General features: G+C 42.4%; 1 protein-coding gene across 6 annotated transcripts in view; it reads right to left on the reverse strand.

The window, feature by feature from the left end:
- The window catches only part of NCK2 (NCK adaptor protein 2), a 148,555-nt gene that overhangs the window by 99,646 nt on the left and 21,589 nt on the right, over positions 1-27,320 (reverse strand). Inside the window, exon 2 of one of the 6 annotated variants that reach the window (XM_037897744.2) lies at positions 2,246-2,505. The exons of the other annotated variants lie outside the window; for them this stretch is intronic. The gene's annotated coding sequence lies outside the window, so the exon portion shown is untranslated. The remainder of the gene's footprint in view (positions 1-2,245; positions 2,506-27,320) is intronic. 6 annotated transcript variants of the gene reach the window in all.

The raw sequence follows: 27,320 nt of genomic DNA on the forward strand, positions 1-27,320 counted from the left end.
AATAAATTTGTTAGTCTCTAAGATGCCACAAGTACTCCTTTTCATTACCTTCTTTGTAACTGACTGAAATATACTACATCAACTACAATTCTAGTCTAGGGCTATTACAAATGTCCCAATAAAACCTCCCTGCTAGACAGGCATTTCAAATCAGGATACTATTTTAGCATACGATATATCTGAATATGGGAGCTATCCATACATTTGTGGCAAACACAATTAGTGTCTGTAAAGCAGTACCTAGATAAACACTTGTCAGTCAAAAGGTGACTGAAAGTTTGGAACCCAATTACCCACCACCCATTACTAAAATATAAGTAGTAACTTCATCTGAATGGGGGGACCCACAGGCAGGGTAGGTCAGCTGCCAACCAGGTTTGCCTTGTCCAGAGGTGCTGCTGGGAAGTGAGTCCACGGCACGGATGGAGCTGCCAGGGACAGGGCTCAGCGGGGCTGTGACCCCAGACCCAGCCAGTGAGAGGTAAGACTGGGTAGCTGAGTCTGTTAATCTCTTGAGAATGCAGGGGATGGCAGGTCTACTCTCATCTCTAGACACTTTGGATATGACTGGTAGTCTCTCAGTGAATTTAACATCTAGTTCCTTGTGGAAGCAGAGGTTGGTAATGGAAGGACAACAGAACTTTGAGAGTACAGCTTGTAAAAGTGAACCGGAGAAGGGTAACTGCGATTTGCTGGAAGTAGCTCAGTGTAGTGAGAAGAGCAGCAGTTTATCTGTTGGGAGTGGCAAGGTGCTTGGTAAGGAAAGTTTATATATGGTACAAGTAACTTTTTAAATAATGACGGTCTGAAAGAGTTGTTTTAAGTTCATTAAAAACATGACTTCCTTTACCTTCAAAGGAAACTGACAATTCACTATACTGACAAGCGGAATCAGTGAGATGAGGCACCCTATATTGTGTGTGCTCTTTGGAGTGTTGTTATAAAACTATCTGGAGTTGGAAAAAAGGACTAGGCATAAAGAAACCTAAATGAATTCCTTTCTAAATTGTACTGATACGGACTATAATTAAATGTTAACATTTCCACTATAAATTTTGTTTTGTAATTTGCATCAAACTGAAACTTGTCAAAACAACTTAATCCAGATAGAACATATTTTTTAAAACAAATTTATTTAAATTGGTTTAGGCATTTTTATATGGAGAAATGGCAACACTCTAAGGTGTCAGAGTGTCACCGTTTAACAAAAGATAGACAGAAACAGCCAAGTTCTTTTAGTACTTAAAGGGGGAGGTTACTTACTTTTGGCCTTGTCTACACTACAGAGTTTTGTCGACAAAAGGCAGCTTTTCTCAATGAAACAGTGGAGATGTACACATTGCAATGCGACTTTTGGCAAAAAAAAGCTCTCCTGCTTTGGCGACACAATAAAACCACCTTCACAAGAGACATAAAACTTTGCAGCAAAAAGTCCTATCGACAAAGTGTCAGTGTAGACACCGCGCTTGGCTTTGTTGCCATAAATAGCCTCCAGGAGGTATCCCACAATATCCATTAGACCGCTCTGGTCAGCACTTCAAGTTCACCTCCTTGTCCAAGACTTCAGACAATGGGGAGCCCACAGCAGGGCCTCCGGTGTGGCGAGTCAGGAACTCTTCGCCACTCGGAAGGTGTTCGGCCAGTCCCAGCATTCCCTCTTCAGCAAGCAAGAAGCAGGAGAGGAGACCCCTGGTAAGCGATTTACTTGTGTTGATGCTGTTTGGTTATATGACGTACAGCTGTTCTTTGCTTTGTATGCTGTAGGACTCAGTGAAGGGATAGAAATGTGGAAGACTAGCTGGGTTTGAGTGTGCTCCAAATTGCCCTGTGAAGCTAAGCTGTGTGGTGCAAAAAGTGTGTTGATGCACAAAAGAGATTTCACGAGAATCCTCCAGAGAGATCTCTAGGAAGCTTTCCTGGAGGTACTTGCCAATCCTCTACCAAAGGTTCCTTGGCAGACCTCCACCCACTGTAGGAAACTTTCCTGCGCCACTCTGCAATCACTTATGCAGGGACCAAAGTGGCACACAGGGGAGTAGCATAGGAACTAGCTCTGAAGCCGCACATATGAAGTAGATGCACCCTTGCATACCCTCAGGAGTGAGAAATCTGCTTCAATGAACCATGGAAAAATGGTGGCAGAATTTACAATATTGTCCCTAGGTGCCTGCACCGCTACCCTTGAATCACCAAAGTCTCTCTTTACCCAGCTTCAACAACCCCCATCCACCCGGGCAGAACTCACCATTTTTAGGGTGTTAGCTGAGACGTGTGCTTTCCAAGGGTCAGTGAGAAAGTGCTTGGTATGTTATAAAGAGATGTATTTTTTACAACAATTCAACGCTATGCATGCACTAACAATCATGCTTCTGTGTACTGTTTCTTGTGCTTCTGCAGAAGTGGCCTTCAGGGGAACCCCCTACACACCAGTGGAGTGCCTCCACCCGATAAGGAAGCGACCAAGGCGGAGCAAGGAGGACATGTTCCAGAAGATGCTGCAATTCTCTGAGGCAGAAAAAAGGGAAAGCAGGGAGTGGAAAGAAATGGAAAGATGGGAAAAGAAAAAATCAGGAGATCGTTCAAAAGGCCACTGAGTGGATGATAAAAGTAATGGAGGAGCAAACAATGATGCTGAAGTCCCTAGTCATGTTACAGTCAGAACAGATGCATGCTTGCCCCCACCTCGCCTCCCACAGCCCATATAGAAATGTTTTCCATGCCCTCCCCAAACTCCTCCCACACATTCCTTCAACTTTCTGGAACTTCTCAGTTTCCTGTTCACTCCATCCCTTTGAACAGCTTCCAAAATGATATCTGGACTTAAGCACAGCTATGAGAACCTTCCCTGCACTGGTACCTCCCTTCAACCAAGACTGTGTGTGTGTTAATTGGTGTTTAATAAAAACAAAACCTCTGAAATATAACAAATATAACAAAAGTGTCCTACAAACTGCGATAGCAGCTGATAGTAAAACATATACATGCAGTTTAATCATCTGCTTACTGAAAACCCCGGTCAGGAATCATCACCAGTGTTTACAAACAAAAATTGATCTAATGAAGCACAGCAGAGTCCTGCACAGAAATACACTTCACTGGTTCTCATTCTCAAAATGTCGCCTCAAAGCCTTCCTGATTCGAATTGCCTCCCGTTATGCACCTCTAAAAGCCCTGGAATCAGGCTGCTCAAAATCCGCAGCCAGGCAATCTGCCTCGGCACTCCCCCCCCGTGCAAACTTTTCGCTCTTAGCTTCACAAAGATTATGCAGTGTATAGCAGGCAGCTATGACCATTGGAATGTTTTCCTTACTGAGAGCGAACCTGCCATAAAGGCATCTCCAGCGTACTTTTGATCTGCAAAATGCACATTCCACAGCCATTCTGCACCTACTCAACCTATTGTTGAAGCAGTCCTTTCTGCTGTCCAGGTTTCTCATGTAAGGCTTCAGGGGCCATGGGAGTAAGGGGTACACTGGGTCTCCCAGGATCACTATGGGCATTTCAACATCCCCCACTGGAATCTTCTGGTCTGGTGAAAAAGTCCCTGCTTGTACCTTTCTGTACAGGCTGGTGTTCCTGAAGATGCTTGTGTCATGCACCTTCCAGGACCACCCCGCATTGATGTCAGTGAAACGCCTGCAGCGATCCACAAGCACCTGTAATACCATGGAGAAGTACCCCTTTCTATTGATGTACTCTGTTGCAAGATGGCCCAGGGCCAAAATTGGAATGTGTGTTCCATCTGTGGCCCCTTGACAGTTAGGGAAGCCCATTTCCACAATGCCATCCACTATTTCAAGCACACTGCCAGGAGTCACAGTCCTTCAGAGAAGGATGCCGTTAATGGTCCTGCTCGCTTACATTAAAGCTACCCCAATGGTCAACTTATTGACTCCAAACTGATTTGCGACCAATTGGTAGTGGTCTGAAATCATCAGTTTCTGCACAGCAATTGCCATGTGCTCCTACACCGAGAGGGCTGCTCTCATTTTGGTGTCAAGTATCAGGGGGTAGCCGTGTTAGTCTGTATCCACAAAAACAGCAAGGAGTCAGGTGGCACCCTAAAGACTAACAGATTTATTTATTTGTTGCATCTGAAGAAGTGGTTTTTTACCCATGAAAACTTATGCCCAAATAAATCTGTTAGTCTTTAAGGTGCCACCGGACTCTTCCTTACTTTGGCGTCCTTGTGCCTCAGGGCTGGGGAAAGCTTCGCACACAGTTTCAGGAAGGTGGCTTTCCGCATCCAAAAGTTCTGTAGCCACTGCTCATCAGCCCAGACCTGCATAACAATGCGATCCCACCACTCAGAGCTTGTTCCCCGAGCCCAAAAGCAGCAGTCCACCGTCTCCAGCTACTCCATGAATGCCCAACGTAATCTAGTGGTGTTTCTTTCTATGGCATGCAACAGGTCAGGCAACTCAGATTCCTGTTCAGATAGCAAGCTCATGATATACTGCATGACCATCCATAAAGTGTTAATGACAGTTACCACAACAGTAGAGAGCAGTGCCGGATCTATCCTTTCACACAGAGATGGTGGGCACACAGTAAACAGGGGCCATTGAAAAAAATGCCGTGAAATGCAGTCGGAAGCCCATAGAATGCTGGGACGGAAAACAATGCATCATGGGACATTTTTGTTAAGCTAATATTTGCTCATCAATTTCTTCTATAGTGATTTTATAATGAATTTTTCATGAACTGGTGATAATGTCTTTCTAGGACCTTTCACATAGATGAGATCATGCCAGCTTCCTCAAATATAGTCTTTCGCATCTGGATTTCTTACGGGGGGGGGGGGAATCACATATCAACAGTCTCTGTGATACAGAATAGAATGTTAGTGAGCCTCAGCTATAAATAAATAAGTAAGTAAATAAGTAAATAAGTAAATAAGTAAATAAGTAAATAAGTAAATAAATAAATAAATAGTGACCTAATTCAAACTTGACTGGACTAAGCTGCATGGCTCCAGGATGCTCCTCGCATCTGATTTATCTGAGCATTTTGGAAGGAGGTACTACAAAGCGGAGCAAGCAAAACATGTAAGACATAAGCATCAAGGGCAAGGCTAAGAAGCCTCTTTTCAATTCAACAAGCCACATAAGGGAAGACTGGCATTCCAGACTCCCCAAGACTGATCACTTTGGAGAGAGGAGGTCATGAAAACAACTAACAGGCCACTCGGCCTTTGACCAGCCTCTCCCTACACCTGAATGAGGCCCACTAACAAGAATCACTGTGCCAGCTGATCGTCACAGTCTGGCCCTTTGTTTGCAGTTCCACCTCCTACTCTAGGACTTCAAATGACTGAGAGCTGAAGAAGTTGTGAAACGAAGGCTGGTTACTTGTAACCGAGGTTCTTCGAGATGTACTTTTGGGATATGCAATGACTGGTACCGCTGAATGGTGGAACCTTCTGTAAGTAGTGTCTGTTAGAATGTAAGTGCTGACATGCACATGTGTCGCTTCAGCATTCTAGAGTGTTCTGAGGGGTGTGGCTATAAAAAGGGCATGGCAGTGGCTGCCACCTCAATTCCTTCCATCACTAATGCAAAGTATAGAATAATTAGGACTCCGCAGCAAAGGGGAAGGAGGATGGTGGGGTCTGTGAATATGCAGAGTCCATTTCAAAGAACCTCAAGAAACATTCACTTCTTCTAGTGACCTCTGCGTAAACTTTTGGGTCAATTTGGTCAGCAGTGCATATTATGGTGGGATAAGGTGTCCTAATTAAACAGATTACAGAACAGTCTTGTCAAATTGAGCATGAGACCTAGCAGCTATGCCTTATGCATAATAAAATGTATTATGTAAAATGTATTATGTAAAAATGTATTGAGCTCTGTGTAGCTGCTTTACATATTTAAATTACTGGAACATGTCTAAAAGTATGCTGCTGAAGTAGCAACTACACTAGTAAAATGTGTTTTAATAGCAGTAAGCAGAGAATGTGAAACATTCTTGTAACTCACTTCCAGGCCTTGTCTGGCCCATCTAGTTAAAGTTTGAGCAGAAACAGCTTTTCCCTTACAGTTATCTGCATAGGAAATGAACAGTTTAATGTGAGGTTCTGAACTCTTTAATTCTATCTAAATAGTAAGATAAAACACTTAGCATCCAAGCAATGTAACTTTGATTCACCTTTATGAGTGTGAAGTTTTGGAAAGAACACTGGCAGGTTAACATATTAACATGAAAATCAAAAGTTACTTGAAGTAAAAACTTGGAGGCAGCAAGTGCACTACTTTATCTTTATAAAAAAAACCTGGTTTCAGAGTAACAGCCATGTTAGTCTGTATTTGCAAAAAGAAAAGGAGTACTTGTGGCACCTTAGAGACTAACCAATTTATTTGAGCATAAGCTTTCGTGAGCTACAGCTCACTTCATCGGATGCATACTGTGGAAACTGCAGAAGACATTATAAAAAAACTGTAAATGAAAGGTCTGCCATCAAGACCTGCTATTCACTAATTTTTCTACCCAATGTAACTGCTATAATAAAGGCTGTTTTAATGGAGAGATGAAATAGAAAGCAAGGTGTGTTAAAACTAAGTTTAAGTCTCATGGAGAAACAGCGTCTATTACTGGCAGGTAGAGTCAACAGACCCTTTGAAAACCTTTTCCAATATAATGAAAAAACTGAGTTTCCATCCATAGGATTATGAAAAGTTGCTACTGCAGCTAAAGGCACTGTAAGGGATGCAATGGATATCCCTTATTCTTTAGGACACGCAAGTACTCTAAAATACACTGACTAGGAGCAAATACTGGATTAAAACCCTTATCTGATACCCACAGGAGAAATCTCCTTATTTTAGATCAGTGGTTTTCAAACTTTTGTACTAGTAACCCCTTTCACATAGCAAGCCTCTGAGTGCAAACCTCCCCTCCCCCCCCCCTTATAAATCAAAAGCACTTTTTTATATATTTAACACCATTATAAACACTGGAGCCAAAGCCGGGTTTGGGATGGAGGCTGACAGCTTGCGACCCCCCATGTAATAACCTCAGGACCCCCTGAGGGGTCCCGACCCCCAGTTTGAAAACCCCTGTTTTAGATCATACCATTGTATAGCTGGGGTTTTTTTTAAATTATGTAGTACATGTTCAAGAGAAAGAGTTCTCAAAAGTTGTCAGAGTCCTGTCGCCCATGCTGTGAGATGTAGCGCTTCAGGTTCTGGATGGTACTCTTTCCCCTTGTTTTGACAGGAGATCTGGTGATACCGGTAAGCATTTGAATTTCCCTTTGGAGAGGAGAAACAAGTCTGTGTACTATTGCTGTCTTAGACATACTGGAGCAACGAGTATCATTTTGGCTGAGTCCTGTCTATTCTTTTTTTACCACCGTCAATTTTTTTTTTTTTTAAATTAACAAAGCAGGAAAGCACACATCCCCCAACTGATGAGAAAAGCATCCATCAACAAATGAACGTCTGCCCCTGCTCTGAAACATAAGCATGGGGATGTAGTGTTGAGGCAAAGAGGTCTGTTTGGAAATCCTCAGAGAAGGAACACATCACATCCTGAACCACTGATTCCTTCAGAGGCCGTTCATGAACTACCTGAGAGGAGTCTCTCCTCAGTTGATCTGCCAGTTGGTTGTCAGATCCTGTTACATGCAATGCAATCAGGTAAATTTTGTGATGTATGCACCACCATCTCATACAGTTTTATTGCTTCTTGGGCAACGTTATGATGAACGGACATCTCCTTATTTATTTACATAATATACTGTTAACATATTGTCTACTGTGACTTGAACGACAGAGCTCTGAATTTGAGGAAGGAGAGATTTCAGTGCTAAATTGATAGCCCTTAATTCCAACACACTGATGTGAAGTTATGATTTTTGCAGATTCTAGGGACTTCTTGTTAATTTGTTGAGATGCACCTCCTAGTCCGTCTTGGAAGAGTCTGTTGTCATTATTACTGAAGGAGGTGAGGCACTGAACATCACTCCTTTCAGTGTATTCTCAGTGTTCATACATCACAGATCAGGATTCCAAACTTTCCTTGGAACTATAGCGGGCCTGAAATTTCTTGAAACCCACTGTTGAAAAGATCTCATTCTGAGCCTTGCATAAGGTGTATGTCATACTTTTTTTATGTCACAAGACCCAGAAAGATGAGGAAAACCAGTACTTCCTGGAGTAAGCATTGTATGCTGGATTTCAGTTTTTTGGAATTTTTCCTCTTGACTCCAGAATATTGAGAACGCCTCCTATGAAGGTAATTGTCGGTGCTGGGCACGATATAGATTTTTTCTTGTTTATCAGAAAACCTAATTTTGAAATACAGAATATGTCAAGAGAATGTCATTGTTCAACTTGTCTTTGGAGTGAGACAGAAGTCAGTGGTCAACATATGGGAACATGAAAATTCCTTGTCTTCTCAGGAAGGCTGCTATTACAGAAAGGCATTTTATAAGAATCCGAGGTGCTGCAGAAAGGTCAAATCTTGTATTGGAAATGGTTCTGTCCTAGGACAAAAAGAAGGTAATTTCCATGAGATAGTTGAATGGAAATATGGAAGTAAGCGTCTTTGAGATTGACAGCAGTGTACCAATCTAGAGAGGAAAGAGAATTGATGACTGAACTGAGAGTTGGCATCCTGAAGTTAAACTTACTGATGTATTTGTTTAGTTTTCTCAGACCTAGGATTGGTTGGAAGCCTCCTTCCCTTTTTGGAACTAGAAAATGAGAGTAAAAACCTTGACTCCTGAGATCTTCCAGAACCTCCTTTATCTCTCCCTGTAATAGCCTTCAGAAAACTGCCATGAGAGGGGTCTCTGAAAAGCGAAGGGAAGAGATGGTGGGGAGGAGTGGTCTTGACCTGGAACTGTGTAACCCTCTTTTATAACATCCAATACCTCTCTGTCCATATTGATGTTTTGCCATTTGTTGCTTTAAAACAAACCCGACTCTCTCCAAAGGGTAGAAAATAAAAGTCTAAACTCTGTTTGCTGCTCTCAGCTCCAACGTCAAATTTGAGGTCTAAAATTAGGCAAAGAAGAAGGAGTCACATAAGAATTCTTTGGACTCACCTTGGGTTTGGAGGATCTTTTCATATATAGACACTCATAAACGAGGAGGATGCTGCTGTTGATACTGAGGTCTTCTTTGAGAATAGCAAGATGATAAAAATGGTGAGTAATATTGCCTCTGGTATCTGAATGAGGATGCAGGAGTATCCTGGACTGCAATACGTCTTAATTTGAGGCAACAGAGAGGCTTCTCAGACAGCTTTAAAAGGTTATTAAGGCTACATTTTAGTCACGGGTATTTTTAGTAAAAGTCATGGACAGGTCATGGGTGTAAACAAAAATTCACAGAACCATGATCTGTCCATGACTTACGAAAAATACCTGCAGTCACTAAAAGTTGGGCAGGGGGTTGGGAGTGCTTGGGGGGTGGTCCCGGGGCACTGCGGGTGCTGGGGGTGACCCAGGACACCTGCTGGTGCTGAGAGAGGAAGGGACCGGGCTGTGGCATGCCACCGGGGACCCCTGCTGGTTCTGGAGGGGGAAGGTGTGGTGGGGCTTCCTACCAGCTCCGTCCCCGCAGCTCCTAGGCAGCGGAGGCAGGGGCCAGGGCAGGGGCTCCTCCTCTGCTCCTGCCACAAGTGTCAGCTGCTGCAGCTCCCATTGGCTGGGAACCGCAGCCAATGGGAGCAGAAGGGGGGGGCCTCCCACCCCAAGTATGTGCCCCCCCACTCCCACACACCCAAACTGCTGCAGCTGTCTGCTAGAGAAGTCACGGAATCCATGACTTCCATGACAGACTTGCAGCCTTATTGTACCAGTGCCTTGACCACGCTGGAAAGATGACCTTTGTCCTGTCCCAGCATGTATTCTGAACCCACCCAACAAATGAAGAGGATGGAAGAAAATGCATACAGCAGATCCTTGTTCAACACTAGGAGGACTGCATCTGTCAAAGAACACTTGGTCCTTACTGGTTCACAACCAGTAGAGGGGACACCTGGCATTCTCTGGAGGCAAAGGGATCTGGTTTCCCATCTGCTGAAAAAGCAGTTTACCAATGAGAGCTGCAGAGACTAATTATTCTGGTCTTGAGCCTTTCTGAATTACACAAGTTACAGCCGCCAACGTTTATGGCTCAGGCACATGCATACTTGTCTGCCTATGTCAGTGCTGTGCATACTCATCAGGAGTGCTTGTGTCAATGTAAACTGCAGTGCACCACGGGTATACATCCAAGTGTACCACATGCACCATCTGGCTCAATGTCTTTTCAGACATTTTAGCAACATTTTGTGGGATAACAACTTGCCCAAGGGTCAAAATCCTGGCCATCGACGTTCTTCATCCCATAATACCATCCCCATCCCATAATTTTCATGCCTTTTTAAAAATATTCCACAAATCTGCATGACACTTTTCAGTGTCTGCCATTTCTGACAAAAGCATGGAGCCCACAGATATATGCGCTAGTCTCATAAACAGTGCAAATACGTCACATCATTCTCCTGTATTCCACAAAGGAAGTACTGCAAGAACCAGGGACAGGAGGATGTCCTCGAAGATGGTTTGCAGAGGGACACAGTGCAAAACAATTCAAGGTTGTTGGTAGTGTTCACGGAGCAGCTGCAGACAGCAGAGCACCACTTCTGAGTAGGGGGATCACACTGTAATGCAGTTTTGGCACAATGAGGGACGGCAGAACTTTTGGATGTGAAAGCCTGCATTCCTGGATCTGTGTGCTGAGCTTGCCTCGGTCCTCCAGTGCAAGGACACCAGAACGAGAGCTATATTGACGGTGGAGAAGAGAGTGGAGATCATCCTCTGAAAGCTTGCAGTGCTAAATTGCTACCAGTCAGTGGGCTATCCTTTTGGAGTTGGAGAATCCACAGTGGGAACTGTTGTCATTCAAGTGTGTAGGCCACTAATCATCTCCAGCTGCTTAGGACAGTGACTGTCAGCAACATACAGCAAATGGTGCAGCACTGGGGTTCCCAAACTGTGGCGGAGCAACAGACATCACACACATCTTTATTTTGGCCCATGCCAACATTGCCACAGCATACATCCACAGAAAGGGCTACTTTTCTATGGTTATGCACGCATGATTTATCACAGGGGATGTTTCATTGATTCGGGTTGGTCAGGGAAGGTACATAATGCTTGCATCTTTAAGAACACAGGACTGTTCAAAAAGCTGCAAGCAAGGACATTCCTTCCCAACCAGCAGATTACCATCAGCAATATGGAAATGCCACTAGTGATTCTGAGCCTATCCCTTGCTCACGAAGCTGTACTAGTGGCCACTTCAAAAGCACCAATGAAAGATTCAGCTGGGCTCAGCAAGAGCAGAATGATTGCTGAATGTGCTTTTGGTTGACTGACGAGATGCTAATGGTGCTTACTCACTAGATTCAATCTCTATAAGAAAAATATCCCAATGGTTATAACTGCCTGTTATATACTGCACAATATCTGTGAGGCAAAGGGGTAAAAGCTGCCACAAGGGTGAAGCAACTGTCAACTTTGAACAGCCAGACATGAGGGCTATTACAAGAATTATGCAGTTGAGGGAGGACTTGAAAGTGCACAACTTTAACTGTCAGTCACAGATGTGTTCTCTGCTGGAGCATTCTCTGGGCCGGAAGCTTTAGGTGCTACTAAGAAATGTGTAGTGCTTGCTATACATTTATAAATATGACGGGATGTTTTCCTGAAGCTATGAATCCTTTGTCCTGTATTTGGTGTGCATTTACAAGTACTATTTACTTTGACTATCACTATGCACTCTGCAATAGCAGATTCTCCAGAAACTGAACTTTATTGAGGGGGTGGGAGGGGAACAGTGCAGAAAATCAATGTGCAAAATCCAGCATAGTCAGTCAATGTTATACAAATGTTTGACATAACAGAGTGAAAATTTAAAATTAGAAAGGTAGAAACATTTATGTCCATTTGAGTACACAAATGCAGTTGGTTGTGGCTACATATACACCAACCACGTTCCTCAGAGGTCAGTAAAGCTTGTCCCCTGGCATGGAGTGGTAGGGTAATTATGTCCCACATTGCTGTGTCGTATGTTGGAGGGTGGGTGTATGTGGCAGAGACCATGGAGTTCTCTAAGGACTGCGAAGGGTGGGAAGTCTGGGATCTTTGGATTTTTCGGTCCATACCAGGGTATGCATCATTTGGATTTGCTGCCTGGGAAGACCCATTATGTCCTGATGCATTTCCAGCTTCCTGTCCTGCTGGGACTGCTAGACTTTCTTCCTGTCCACTCTATCTTTATGCTGTCAGTCACGTTGACCCTCTAAGCCCTTTGTTCATAGTCCAATGCAGCACTGGCTTACAGGATCTCACAGTACACGTCCTCCCTTGTCCTCTTATTTCTTCCCCCATCAGGGTCAGGTGTTTCTGCAGGCAAAGAGGGGGCACCAGAAGCTGCTGCTGATAAAATATGTACCACTAGATTTAGAGATACAAGGGGAAGATGAAGATATGTTTCAAAACTCCCTTCCCTTATTCCCACGAACACTTTTAGTAAGAAATCCTTATTGACACTTCAGCTTTGGCCATGGAGAGTGTGGACTTCTGGGGGGGGGGGGGGGGGGGGGGGGGGGCGGCGGCGGCGGGGGGGAAGGATTTTGTTTTGCTTGAAGCTATAAAATTTTGGTCCCTATTTCATGGGTACAAGAATGCGCAATGGCACTCAACAATGGCACTATTTTCCACAGGTGGTGGTGATTTTAGCTAATATCTCTCTCCTGAGGATCACAAAGAGAGAACACAGCTGCTACTGGTATCCCAAAGCCACCCCAGCTTGTATGCTGCTAGCTTGATTATTGTCATGGTGCCAGCCAAACTCATTCCAGAGTAGTGTGGGAAAATGTTCTACAGCAGAGGAAGAAATAAGGCAGCCACTCATAGAAATCTTTGGGAGAGGACTGTAGAGTGAAGGTTTCATTGAGATGTCTCAGGAGGATAAAAAGGACATCCCTATGCATGTAAACAAAGTGCTCTGCATATACCCAGCTCTCCATGCCTAGCCCAACAGGGAATAAAAAGCAGATGCTAACTCTACCTCTGTTTATTCTACCTCTACCTTTCTCATATGAGTAGAATAATGAAAAGGCAACACTTTTATCTTGTTAATTTGGGGATCGGCCACATGCTATCTTTAAATTTGAACATTTTAAAGAAAAATGCATCCACGTAGCTACCCGAGTTCCCTTCCCCTTCACCAGGCTCATCCATCCTCACCTGATAGGACTACAGGAGGCCCCCGATACAAATCTCCCCCTTAGACGTTGTTTTGGATATCCGTCGCTCATCAATAGGGGAACATGTTCTGATTTACATTGATATGCAGATCAGGACCAGTCATTTGCACAGATCAGGACCGATGTGAATTGGAACACGTTCCCCTATTGTACAGTACAGGACTGTACTTGCATCTGCCGGTCATGTTCAAGGCTTATTACCTATGGAGCACGTTCTCCATGCTGATTAAGGAGATGGCAGGTGAAGGAAACCCAGTGTAAAGGAGTTTTGGAAGTCCTACAACATCTTGAACAGTGTGGAAAACATTGATGTGTAATGGGAAGAATGCATTTTGCAATGTATGAAGGGCATTTGGCGCCATGCATGGCCAGATGCTGTCCACAGGGTGGTGGAATTTGATGCTGTTCCTGCTCTCGAGCAAGAAATTGTCAAGTTGGAGAAGGATGTCGGCTTCAAGGAGGTGGAGGAGGAGGAGGATGATGTACAGGAGTTGTTGGAGTCTCACGCTGACCATCTGACAAATGAGGAACTGATTGAGCTGGACCAACAATAAATATCTGAAGAAAGCAAGGATGAGGATGATGACATAAGGCAGGAAGCCAGGAGTCTGACGACAAAGAATCTCCCCCATTTCTTTGGATTGCTGGATGAGATAACGGAAATCATACAGAGCAATGATCCTTTTCGCAATAGTCTCCCAAAGTGTTTAAAGATATGTATTTTTCCTACAACATAGCCCCTAAACGCAAGCCAACTACTTCAGAAGAAACAGCGATCTGTTCCAACGCTGGAGGAAAAACTGGCTGTGTTGGACTTATTGAGAGACGGTATGTTGGTCTCCAACGTGACGCGTAAATATGGCCGCAACGAACCTAGCATCCATGCCATTAAGATTTGAGAGAGAGACATTCGTCAAGCCATGGCATGAAGTGCTCCAATAACTGCTAAGGTGACAAGCCAGGTGCGTGATAAGACTTTAGCGAAGACTGAAAAGGCATTAAACTTATGGCTGGGAGACATGAACAGTAAACGTGTGCCTATCGATGGCAACACGTTGCAAAAAAAGGCTCTTAGCCTCTATGCGCTGTTCAAACCTCCTGCCAAATAGGGACACCCTTCTGATGAGAAGGAATTCAAAGCCAGCCAAGGTTGGCTTAACAGTTTTAGGAACTGCTTCAACCTCAAAAACGTGCAGTCTACTGGTGAAGCTGCATCTGCCAATGAAGAGGCAGTACAAGCCCACCCCAAACAATTAAAGAAAATCATAGAAGAAAAGGGCTATCTTCTAGAACAAGTTTTTAAAGCTGACGAGGCTGGGCTCTTCTGGAAAAAAATGCCCAACTGCACTTACACTTTGAAATCAGAAAGAGAAGCCCCTGGCTTCAAAGCAGCTAAAGACTGTGTGACTGTGTTGTTTTGTGGCAATAAGCCGGGTTTGCTCTACAGGGCTGCAAATACCCGTGCCTTAAAGGCAAGAACAAAAATCTCCGGCCTGTGTTCTGGCAATCAAATAAAAAGACTTGGGTGACGGCAGCATTATTTCTGGATTAGTTCCACAAGTGTTTCATTACGGAGGTCAAGCGGTACCCCGAAGAGATAGGACTTGACTTTAAAGTGTTGCTGATCGTAGACAATGCTCGTGGCCACTCTGAGGCACTCCGGCTTGCATACAACAACGTTGAAGTAGTCTTTCTCCCTTTTTTATTCTTTCATTCTTCCGTCTCTCTCTCTTTTTGACTATACGTGATTTTCACCTTACATGCTTAGAACCTAACCCCCCTCGTAAGATGCGACTGCACTGTACAGTCTCCTGCCGAATCAATCAGTGATAATACAATCAACTGATTGATGTCACAAATTCTTACATGCTGATAATTACAAAATAAGAGCAAATTATTATTTGACCAAAATTTTCACAGCTGGGTTCCTAAAGTTACTCTCTATAATCCATATTTAGGCACCTAAATAAAAATGTAAACTCAATTTCAGAAGTGTCAACCATCCACAAACCTCACTGAAGTCATTGGGAGCTGCAATCTTCAGTGCCTTTGATATCTGGTTGCTAAGGTGTTCAGCCCAAGGAGTGAAAATCCTGAACAACCAACATCTTTACAGAGAAACGGGACTTCAAACCATGGTGAAGGCCCAACATTAACTGGATTAATAGTGCAAAGTTGTGTGATACTCAATATAGTATTTACAGCAACACAAAGGACAAAGGTGTGATGAGTTACCAAATTCCAGTTCTGCTTCCTTATGATCTCCAATGAGCTACCTTTCATTGTCATTAACACATTAACGTAAGATCTCCATTCTGCAAATTAACAGAGTATAATTACAGATCCAAATAATATACTAATAGATCCAAATAAGCATTCAAGGGCTAAATTCAATACAGCTGGCACAATAAGGTGCAAATTTATTCTGCTTGAACAAGAAAAGCTTTTTGGCACCTCAGGGGAGGGAGAATCACCTCAACAGAGGACAAGTACTGTTTCTTCATCTGCCCTTTGAGAGTATTCTGCCGAGGGATATTTTATTCACATAGTGGGAGGATTTTCTGGAAAGCTGTTGAAATAGCACAATCCTTGGCCAGCATCAAAGTATGCAATATGAGTGTTTTAAAGTATCTGAATATGTACTTACATGACTCGACTGTTATGAGCTACAGTAATTGTTAGTTTATTATGCCAAATTATAAAGTAAATAATACACGTTTTGTAAGTACACACATGTATTGAAGGAGCAGATTGTCTTGTGCTTATTAGTCTCATACTTCAAAGACTGCCTGCATGCACATTTATATAAAACAACTTCTTTGAAGTGACTACAGAGAGGGCAAAATCCTGACCTACTAAAGGCAATGGCGAAACTTTCACACCAACACTTTAAAGACCCTCTCTCACTTACGATAAGTTCCTGAACAAGTGTCATTGGCTTCTACTGAATAACCTTTCATTACCAAAAAAAAAAAAAAAGGCTTAAAATCCTTATGGGTGCAAGAAAACCTTCTAAACCAAGCGTAACCCAATACAGTATTGGAAGACAGACAGTATTAGTGCTGCTTCTGCTCCCCCAAATTTTTCCAAACTGCATCAAAAGTGAAAGCTGACCAGTTTTGTCGTATTTCACTGCCTCTATCTGTAACCCTGTGTGCAGCAGTAAAAATGACAAACAAAAACACAGTCTTTTTCACTCTGAGCAGCACTGGAGCTATAAAATGGAGGAAAGATGAGAGGTAAAAGCAGAGAATACATTCTACCTTGGACTAGCAAAAAAGTTAAAAAGGTATTAAAATAGTAGAAATACACACCTCCCCATCTAGCACCTGGGAGTGGTGAAGTAATAGACGAACACAAACATCCAGAAAGCTGCAGGGTTACAGATTCATGCTAAACAGAGAGAGAGAGAGAGAGAGAGAGAAAGCGCCTTCTTCCTTCCAGAAGAACATGTGTGTGTCTCGGTGTGTAAAATGTATCAGAAAACTACAGTACTATCCAGAAGCCAACATGAAAGATGAACGCTGTTTGGGGAGAATCTAAAAACAGCACCTTAGCAGGAACTCCAGCACCTCAGCAGGAACTCCAGCACCTCTGGGTGAGAGACGTTGAGTTTCTCAGTTGAATATTGCTTCTAAAAGCACTTCCCCATCCTCACCTTTCATATCCGTGTTTGCTCAGAAAGCAGGTTTAGTCGTCTGGCTATTAGATACCTTGTAATATTTTCAAACCCTTTGTGCTAGAGGGAATGGTAGGTGGAGAGATGAATGTGATAACTCAAAGGAGACAGATTTTGGTAGGAGAAGTGAGAAAGGAGACACAAAACATAGGGAAAGAAGTAGCACACAATGTAGGGGAGAGATAAATAACAGGGTATATGGAGATAGAAGGGAGAGGCGAGAAAAAGGACACTGCAAAAATAGCATGAAGAGACACCATAAACTTGAGCAGGAAAGAAAAAGCACTGTGCAGCCAGGGAAAGATGTATAAGAAAAGAAAGACTCAAAGTTACATTTTGTTAATTTAATTAAAGTTGATTGAAAATAAATAACCATTAAATATATTACACAAAAAATAGTCCACAAATGTTTTATTCGCCTAAATTGTAGGGGGCTATCAGCACAGGTACTTTCTATGCTGGCTAATAGACCAATGCCTCAGGATGGTAAATTTCTATTACTTTTTTCAAACCTGGATTACACTATTAAAAAAATAAACTATTTAAATGAGGTTTTACACCAAGAGTTCTAAATGAGTTTTGACCCAAAGCAGTCAGATGTTTTTAATTGACTCCATTTGTGTTTAGCAACTTTTAAAAGAAGCTCCTAAAATACCTGGACTGAAATACTTGTGAGGTACTCAGTTCAGTTAATTTAAACCATCCAACGTAATCAAAGAATGTTTTGATCACATGGTCGGAAGGTCCCACATCCATGAATTCTGAAAATGTTGGAACTAGATGTGGAGTGAGCAAGCTACTACTCAAAGTATTTATTACCCATTTATTTAAGATGATTTTCCAAAAATACTTCGGTTTGTTATTTTCTGAATTAAGGCAGATATTTGGAAGGGTAGGTATGAATAAAAATAGGGGTTGTATCAATGAGTTGGGAGGTGAGAAGGACATCCACTGGGGGAACAAACTAGTTGTATTTACTATACAACATATTGTAACTATATGAGGTTCTCATACTGAAGGAAATATAAGACAGGATAATAAAGACATTCTTAGTCACCAACCCTTCTCTTCCTCTTATACCATATATTACTGCCTCATAGTTGTGCTATAAGAGTGACTCCATCCTGCAGTCAGCAAGTTTTCTTTAACCATCTTAAGATCTGTTTCTTTATCTGGTGGTGATGGGCACTATCAGGACAGGACAGTCTTCCTAACAGCCCAATACCACCTTATTTCAGTGTGACTGGTTTGGAATGTGAGGATGTGACCGTACACTTCCCAGCTTATGGCTGCCCCCGCTGCTTTGCCAAAGGCCTTAGCCTAAGAACAAGGCCTCAGACTATCCTAGTGAGAGAAGGCCTCTACACAGGTGGACTGTGATTTTCTTTGTTTTTATATCCCTGTAACTAGCTAAGTGATAAAAATACACCTAAGTTCCTAAAGTATAAACCTTTACAGGCAGGCCTGAATATCTATATTCTAACAGTTACCATTGTACCAAACAGTTAGTAATTTCTTAATTAATTTTATCAATAGTTTAACAATATTTGGCAAACCTTACACATGTAAAAATATTCTAAATTCCATTTTTCTTATGGTAATACATAGTTTTGCCTTTTCCTGTTCAACTTGCATCACAAGTGGCAGTTAATCAAACTGCTTATTGTTCTTGGCATTTATTTTGTATTTTTGCAAAAGCTGTAATTAGAACATGAACTTCATGGTATTCTTATTTTTTTCTCCTGGCTTTAGTCATTGCTATATCATATACCTCTATATATTATTTATTTTACTGAGTGATGTAGTGAGGTATTTTCCACCTCAACATTTCTGCACTGGGAGAGTGGGTTCAAAACAACATCTATACTGAACCATTATAATCTCACTACCTGGACCATATTTAATTTTCCTGCTGATGAAACAGCTGAGGAACATTTGACACTCAGTTGAGTTATCTGTTTATAATGCAATAAATGGCTTAGAACACTTCAGTTTAAAAAAGCCATACCCAAGCCCGATGCAGTGAAAGATGTTCCTTTAACACACTGTTTATTAACCTACTTCATTTATTTCTGCCATTCTTTTTTCCAAAATAGCTTGTTTGTATAATCTAGTTGCCACCCACTCCTCATGTCTATCAAATAGCTGGCCATCAACCACGTATACATTGTTGCTTACAATTATCAGTTTTTCCTGTTTGGAAAAAGGAGAATCATGTTATAAATTATCTTTAGTTATATAAACTAAATTGTGAGATGATTATGAATATAAAACAACTACAGCCCCAAATAGTGCAATTAGAAACCAATTTAGTAGTTGAAAGTGAACCTTCTTTCCATAAATATACTTTGCTAATCAGAATAATTGGAGTTCTGAAGTATAGAATGTGAAGGACTATGTGCTATGTAGAAATCTTTCCTTTTCCCCCAGTCCCTATTATTCAGATATTTTCAAATATACATACATCATGTGCTTTCTGGAAATTTTCTGTCTCCAGAAAGTGCTTTACAATGGTATTAATGGACTGTAATTTGTCATTTATCGACCTGCACCATGCAGAAAATCTAAACTTTATATAAAGGATCATTTCACTTTATCATAAATCACTTGATACTAGTAAGCAACCTTTCAAAGTGAAGTAGAAATTCTAGTGGGAGGATGAAGTGGCTGCTCTCTAGCTACAGTTGCTGCTCTCTAGCTACAGTCTTCCATTAAAGTAGGACTGTAGATCAAATGACTGAGCTGAGAGAGTACAGATGATTATTTCAGCCAGCAAAAGAGCTCACTTTCTTTCAGTTTTAAATATCTGTATGCCAGTCTCCCTGTCTTTTACATATTACTCTATAACATCATGAAATTGTCTGTGCAGGGATGGTTAGAAGTAATTGCCCCTCCTAAGATTTCTCATGAAAGTAAACAAAACTGCTTTGTAGTCACTTATCTTATGTTACAAAGGCACAAAGTGCATGTAAAATGTTAACACACTGACATGACAACAATTTCACCCATTTCACATTCACTTGGCAGAGGTGTAAATGACTTCACAAGGTGCAAAGCAGTAGCAAATAAAGCCCCTCTGACGTTAGGCCTGGCCTACACTCAAATATTGAACCAATAAAATTCTACATTTCTGCCTTGTCTCCAACAGAAGTACACCCTGAGTTACTGTGAAATAGCTATTCCCTTTTCCAAGGGATAAAAGTTTTCCTACCAGTGGAGCACTGGTACAGCTATAACAAGTTCACACACTGCTGTTAGAGAGCTTATTCCTTCACTCTCCCACTTCCCTGGTCCTTCTCGCATGAACAGAGAGCAACAATACCCGAAGTCCAAAGGTGCAAACAATTCGATGTTTATTGGGGTGAACTTCCAGCAAGCTTAAATACAAGTTCCTTTTCCTTATTTTCGAATCCCAACTTACTTCCTGTTTGCCCCTAATTTATATAGTAATATTCTTAGCTATACCTTAACCAATCATTCTACTGAAATTTAACTAACCAATCCTAACATATTGTAACATGATTAGCTAACCAATTATATCCCACCACCTTAATTAGATTACACCCAGCAAAATTAATTATACAGCAGACAGGAACAATCACAGAACCAGACAGAGATTATACAGACAAACAATAGCAAAGTGGGAAAACAATACAGAAGTGAGGATTTCACATCCCAGCTATTGATAAGTGAGTTCTTGCCAGACAGGATGCTATCAAACTAAGTTTCCTTTTACATTTTCTAGGCACTTCCCTTTCTTTGGAGGTGATAGGAATTATCAGGACAGGATTGTATTCAGGACAGGATTGTATTCCTAACAGCCCAATAGCACCTTCTTTCAATGTGGCTAGTTTGGAATGTGAGGATGTGACTGTTCGCTTCCTGGCTTATGGCTGCCTCTGCTGCTTAGCCAAAGGCCTTAGCCTAAGAACAGGGCCTCAAACTGTCACAGTAAGAGAAGGCCCTTACACCAGCAGACAGTGATTTTGATTCTTTCTTTTATACCTCTAGAACTAGCCAAGTAATAAGAATACCCCTAAATTCTTAAAGTACAGGCCTTTACAGACAGGCCTGAATATCTATATCCTAACAACTGCACCACTCTCTTCAGCAGCAACCTACCTCCTGCCTATCTAGCCAGAGAGGGTTTACAACTCTCTCTTTCTTGCCATCACTTTGCTGCTCCATGATTTTAAATAAAACAAAACTTAGTTGAATGAAAATACTCTAACAGCCTACATGGAGGGGCTTTCTCATAGGTGTCCCCCTCTTCAGGGCTGGAATTCGAGAGTTCACCCTCATCTGAGATGGAGGATGAAGAAAAATTTGTGACTACCAGATTTTTCTCTTTTGAGAGCGAGACATGGAAAGGGGTCTTTAAAAAAAACCAACACCACAAGGCTCTTTAGAGTTATTTGGTTAGCTCACTATGAAGCAAGATGCCACAGAATTAGAAACCCTGATAGATCGTGGAGCAAATCTTCCCCCTATTCTCCTTAGGCTGCTTCTTTGGACTGAGCTGGGAACAGCCTTGGCACCCTAAGAACAGAGTTTGGCAGTGAGTGATAACTCTCCTAACAAGGACTCCTCTGGGTGAGATGCTTAGTTTTGACATACGTTTTTGGGAAAGGCCCATCTAACGAGAGATTGAGAGAGGTGCTACTTGACAATTTGGGCCTTCAGCTTTCAAAGGAAAACTAGTCAAGGCAATGGTCTGATTCCAACTGGGCATGTTCTGCGAGGCAGCTTGTTTGAAAAGAGGTTATATCTGCATCATCTCCAAGACAGAAGGTGGCTGGGAAGCCTGAGATGGAAAGCCACATACAAATATATTGTGGTCTATTAGGGTATGTTTACGCAGCCCACAGCAGCGAGTGTCTGAACCCAGGTTGAGAAACTGGGGCTCAGGCTATCATGCTAAAAGTAGCTGTGTAGACACTTCAGCTCAGAATGGAACTCAGACTCTGAAATCTACCCCTCACTAGGCTTCAGAGCCAAGGTTCCAGCCAGAGCTGCAATGACTACACGGTTGTTTTTAGAGCGGTAGCTCAAGTCCCTCAAGCCCAAAACTGTTGACCTGGGCTCAGAGATTCGCTGCTGCTCACTGTACTGTCATGTCCTTAGAGGCCACCATGAGCTATTGCAAGGCTTCCATGGATGGGGCTGCTAGGTGGGGAAAGGGAAGTGTACCAATGAGGAAAAGCACCTCCTCTCCAGCAGAAATGAAACATTGGTGAGTAGCTGAAGAACACTTTTGTCAGCAGCAATTGAGGTGGGTGCAAAAGGCAGCACACCAACTGATCCATTGGAGCTGCTATGGTGCTTGTCCAGGTTCCACAAAAGGTGATACTGCCAGTGTCTACTGCAAGTGGCAGATGGGACCCTACCAAAGCTGAGAGCCAGCCACTTAAACTGCTGAGTCCTCCAGTCAACCCACCAGAGCGAAGCTGCTGCCTGAATCTCCCTGGGTGATGCCAGAGTGTCAGCTCATTTTTGTACTGCTGTAAAAGCCACCAGTAGACAGCCAGTGCTCTTGTCCCCAGGCATGATATGCACTGTGCTACCAGTGCAGATGCTAAAATCCAGGGGAGCTGAATCTAGAAGCTGAAACAGTCAGGAAGAGACTTCCAGGAGTAAAGAATACAGAACACTCCCCTACTGATAAGGTTTGGGGAGAAGAGCAGAGCAAGTACCTTTTTCATTCTTACTGGGCTTTTCAGGCATGCTGAGCTTGGGGATGAGGTAAGTGGGAGAGGAGGAAAGGCTATTGTACTCTGTAAAGCAAAATTCCCCTGGAGTCAGAATGCAAGCTAAAACCCCTGTAAGTCTGACACATTTAAGCTTCCTAGCAAGGGGGTATAAAAGGAAGAAAATTTTGAGTCAAATTAGCAGTTTTTAAGGTTTTCTATGTACTCTAGTTTGAGAAGGATGATGTCCAGACACCACTTGTTGCTGCTGCCAGGATGCACGTGGAACTGGAGACTTTTCATACAGAGGAAGCCAAGCCTCTGTAAGTATTGGACAGGTCTAGACCTGCTCCAGAGAGGTAAAATCCATTGTAGAAATGGCAAGCCTAGATAAGACAAAGATCTCTAGTCTTGTTATGTAAGATCATTATAGTCTGCATGAAAGTAGACACTCATGAGAATCTCTTCCCTCTTTACCCACCGTTGCAGGGAGTCAGTGTTTTGGAATCTTTAATTTGTACTTCAAGGTTTATCAGCTTGAGTTAACATCTACGTAAGGAAAAACCCAGTGGATATTAAAGCTATGTCTACCCTTGTGTTTTTCAGGAAATCTGTCACCACTGCATTACCATTAGCACAGCTCCACTGGTAGTAGCAACTGTGGGAGCAGAAGTGTAGACAGAACACAAGTGCTTTTACTACTGTGTTATCTAACCTTGCTCACGACAAGTCTAGAAGTTACAATGGTAAAAATGCATGTGCCTTGTCTACACTAAGGCTCTCATGGATGTAATTGCATCAGGACCAGCAAAACAAACTTCCAGAGATATAAAAGAGCTTTTTTAACAAACAAAAAGAAGTTTTGAAAGGGACTTGAACAGTCACACCACAGGACATTAACCAATCTCTAGCTAATGGGAGTTAGGAACTAGCTTTCCCCGGGGGCAGATTATTTCATATATGCCTATTGCAGGATTTCTTCCACCTTTCTCTGAAGTCACTAGTGGTAGCCACTTTTAGAGACTGAATACTGGATTAGATGGACAACTGGGCTGATCTAGTGAAAGCAGGTTCTGAATGTGCTCTCCAACTGGCATCTAGTGATGAGCTGTGAACAAAAAAAACTTCAGGAACTGATCTTGTTTGCACTGACACACTTACTCTGCCTTTGTGCACAGCATGATGGAGTTGCTTTTCCCAAGTGATCACTTTTGGCTGTTGTTGGATTGCCAATCATTTTGGTGTTTGGTGCAGGGGTGATGAAAGACTGTTGCCCTTGTTGCGTGAGTGGGAGTGCTAGGGCTGTGCTTGACCTGCCCTGGTTGAGGCGGCCACCTGTTGATGTGGGCTCTACCTAAGAGTCCTAGACACCATCTTATCCTCCCCTCTGTTTAATGACAGAGCTGGTTAGACTCAACGGAGAGTCTTTTGTTTTGTTACAGATCAAAAGAACGGAAATCACTGATAACCAGGTCTAGGTGATAAGCCTAATACCTGCTATAGGACAGTGTGTACAGTGAAAGACTACCCAGCCTGCATTAGCAGTGAGGCTGTCCCACTGAGAGCTGAAATCACTGATAGCTGTGTTAAGTGGTAAGTCTTCAAGACATAGCAGAGGTTGCAATAGAGAGACCAGTGGCGGAGCGAATGACGACACAGCAGCCAGTGGCAGAACAGATGACGACGCAGCAGCCAGCGGCGGCACACCGACACAGCGGCGGAATGACGGCAGGCAGCAATGCAGACACAGAGTGAATGGCATGGCGGCGGCAGCTGAGGCATAGAGCGATGCTTCCAGCCCTACCTATTGGAAGTGAACTCACACAAATGCACCTCTGACTCTGGGTCTTCGCTGACAAGAGACAACAACTGTGAGTAGGCTTTCATAGATACTAAGGTCAGAAGGGACCATTATGATCATCTAGTCTGACCTCCTGCACAACGCAGGCCACAGAATCTCACCCACCCACTCCTGTGAAAAACCTCTCACCTATGTCTGAGCTACTGAAGTCCTCAAATCACAGTTTAAAGACTTCAAGGAGCAGAGAATCCTCCAGCAAGTGACACGTGCCCCATCCTACAGAGGAAGGCGAAAAACCTCCAGGGCCTCTTCCAATCTGCCCTGGAGGAAAATTCCTTCCCGACCCCAAATATGGCGATCAGCTGAACCCTGAGCATATGGGCAAGATACTACAGAAAATTCTTTCCTGGGTAACTCAGATCCCACCCCATCTAACATCCCATCACAGGCCATTGGGCCTATTTACCATGAATATTTAATTACCAAAACCATGTTAACCCATCATACCATCTCCTCCATAAACTTATCGAGTTTAATCTTAAAGCCAAATAGATCTTTTGCCCCCACTGCTTCCCTTGGAAGGCTATTCCAGAACTTCACTCCTCTGATGGTTAGAAACCTTCGTCTAATTTCAAGTCTAAACTTCCCGATGGCAAGTTTATATCCATTTGTTCTTGTGTCCACATTGGTACTGAGCTTAAATAATTCCTTTCCCTCTCCGGTATTTATCCCTCTGATATATTTATAGAGAGCAATCATATCTCCCCATAACCTTCTTTTGGTTAGGCTAAACAAGCCAAGCTCCTTAAGTCTCCTTTCATAAGACAGGTTTTCCATTCCTCGGATCATCCTAGTAGCCCTTCTCTGTACCTGTTCCAGTTTGAATTCATCCTTCCTAAACCTGGGAGACCAGAACTGCACACAGTATTCCAGGTGAGGTCTCACCAGTGCCTTGTATAACAGTACTAAAACCTACTTATCCCTACTGGAAATACCTCTCCTGATGCATCCCAAGACCGCATTAGCTTTATTCACAGCCATATCACATTGGCGGCTCATAGTCATCCTATGATTAACCAATACTCCAAGGTCCTTCTCCTCCTCCATTACTTCTAATTGATGCATCCCCAGCTAATAACTAAAATTCTTGTTATTAATCCCTAAATGCATAACCTTACACTTCTCACTATTAAATGTCATCCTATTACTATTACTCCGGTTTACAAGGTCATCTAGATCCTCCTGTATGATATCCTTCTCTAAATTGGCAATACCTCCCCCAGCTTTGGATCATCTGCAAACTTTATTAGCACACTCCCACTTTTTGTGCCGAGGTCAGTAATAAAAAGATTAATAAGATTGATCCCAAAACTGATCCTTGAGGAACTCCACTGGTAACCTCCCTCCAGCCTGACAGTTCACCTTTCAGTAGGACCTGTTGTAGTCTCCCTTTTAACCAATTCCTTATCCACCTTTCAATTTTCATATTGATCCCCATCTTTTCCAATTTAACTAATAATTCCCCATGTGGCACGGTATCAAACGCCTTACTGAAATCTAAGTAAATCAGATCCACTGCATTTCCTTTGTCTAAAAAATCTGTTACTTTCTCAAAGAAGGAGATCAGGTTGGTTTGGCACGATCTGCCTTTTGTAAAACCATGTTGTATTTTGTCCCATTTACCATTGACCCCAACGTCCTTAACTACTTTCTCCTTCAAAAATTTTTCTAAGATCTTGCATACTACAGCTGTCAAACTGACAGGGAAAAAAAGTGATCAGGGTAACTATAGGCCTTTCTTAAAAATAGGAACTATGTTAGCCATTCTCCAAACATACGGTACAACCCCTGAGTTTACAGATTCATTAAAAATTCTTGCTAGTGGGCTTGCAATTTCGGGTGCCAATTCCTTTAATATTCTTCGATGAAGATTATCTGTTCTCCCTGATTTAGTCCCATTAAGCTGTTTGAAAAGCTGAGCAAAAGGACACTGTCCAACATACTCTGAGTGGGTTTTTTGCTCATGGTCATGTTTTCAAATCATGCTTGTGGCGTTTTCCCAAATGAATGTTGGGTACCTTTCTCCTTTTTATTAAAAGTTGTATTTTCCATACACAGACTCAGTGTTTGCAAGAAGGGAAGAAGTATTGTCTCGTAGAGGTTCCCAGAGGTAGTGTGCAAGTGCCCCAGAACTGGTTCTGTATTAATAAAAGGAACCCCCCTAGATATTGAACCAGGCCCTCACTGCTGCTGACTCCACCTGGCAGAAGGGTTACACTAGGATGGAAATTCCTATACTGTTAGGATTCGTACGAAACTGTATTCTCGGCTATAACTGCTTTTACTTTAACCAAGATTTTCTTTACTTCTCTATGGATGGGAACACTTTTCTTACTGTAGCATTAAATCCAATTCTAAGAAGAGTAGTTCAAGTGAATGTGTGCACACACGCTTGTCTTGATTCATATTTTAACTCAGTTTATAGAATGGTTGAAGAATTCCACTGGTGACTTTGAGCTGATGCAAAACCAAAATCAGTCCCATAAATGGAGAATAATGGAAATACACTCAATCCTCAATCTAACGTCAGTTTGGTAGCAATCTTCTAATGAGAGATTCATGCTAGAGATGGATAGAGAGAAAGATAAGCAATGCTGTCTAAGCAGAAGATAAACATACTGTATCCAGTGGAAAAAAATGCAGGAAAGTTCATTTAAAACCATATATTAAATTTAAAAAATTATTGTCAATGTTCTAACTAGACACAGTACACAACTATTTTATTCCTTTAAATCTCAAAATATGTGGTGACAAAGTTATTTTGCACTCTTAATAGGTTTAGCCTCAAGCTACCACAGTGGTCCCCAAACTTTTTATGTCACGCCCC

The sequence above is a fragment of the Chelonia mydas genome, chromosome 1 (genome assembly GCF_015237465.2).
Source record: "Chelonia mydas isolate rCheMyd1 chromosome 1, rCheMyd1.pri.v2, whole genome shotgun sequence".
Lineage (NCBI taxonomy): Eukaryota > Metazoa > Chordata > Testudines > Cheloniidae > Chelonia > Chelonia mydas.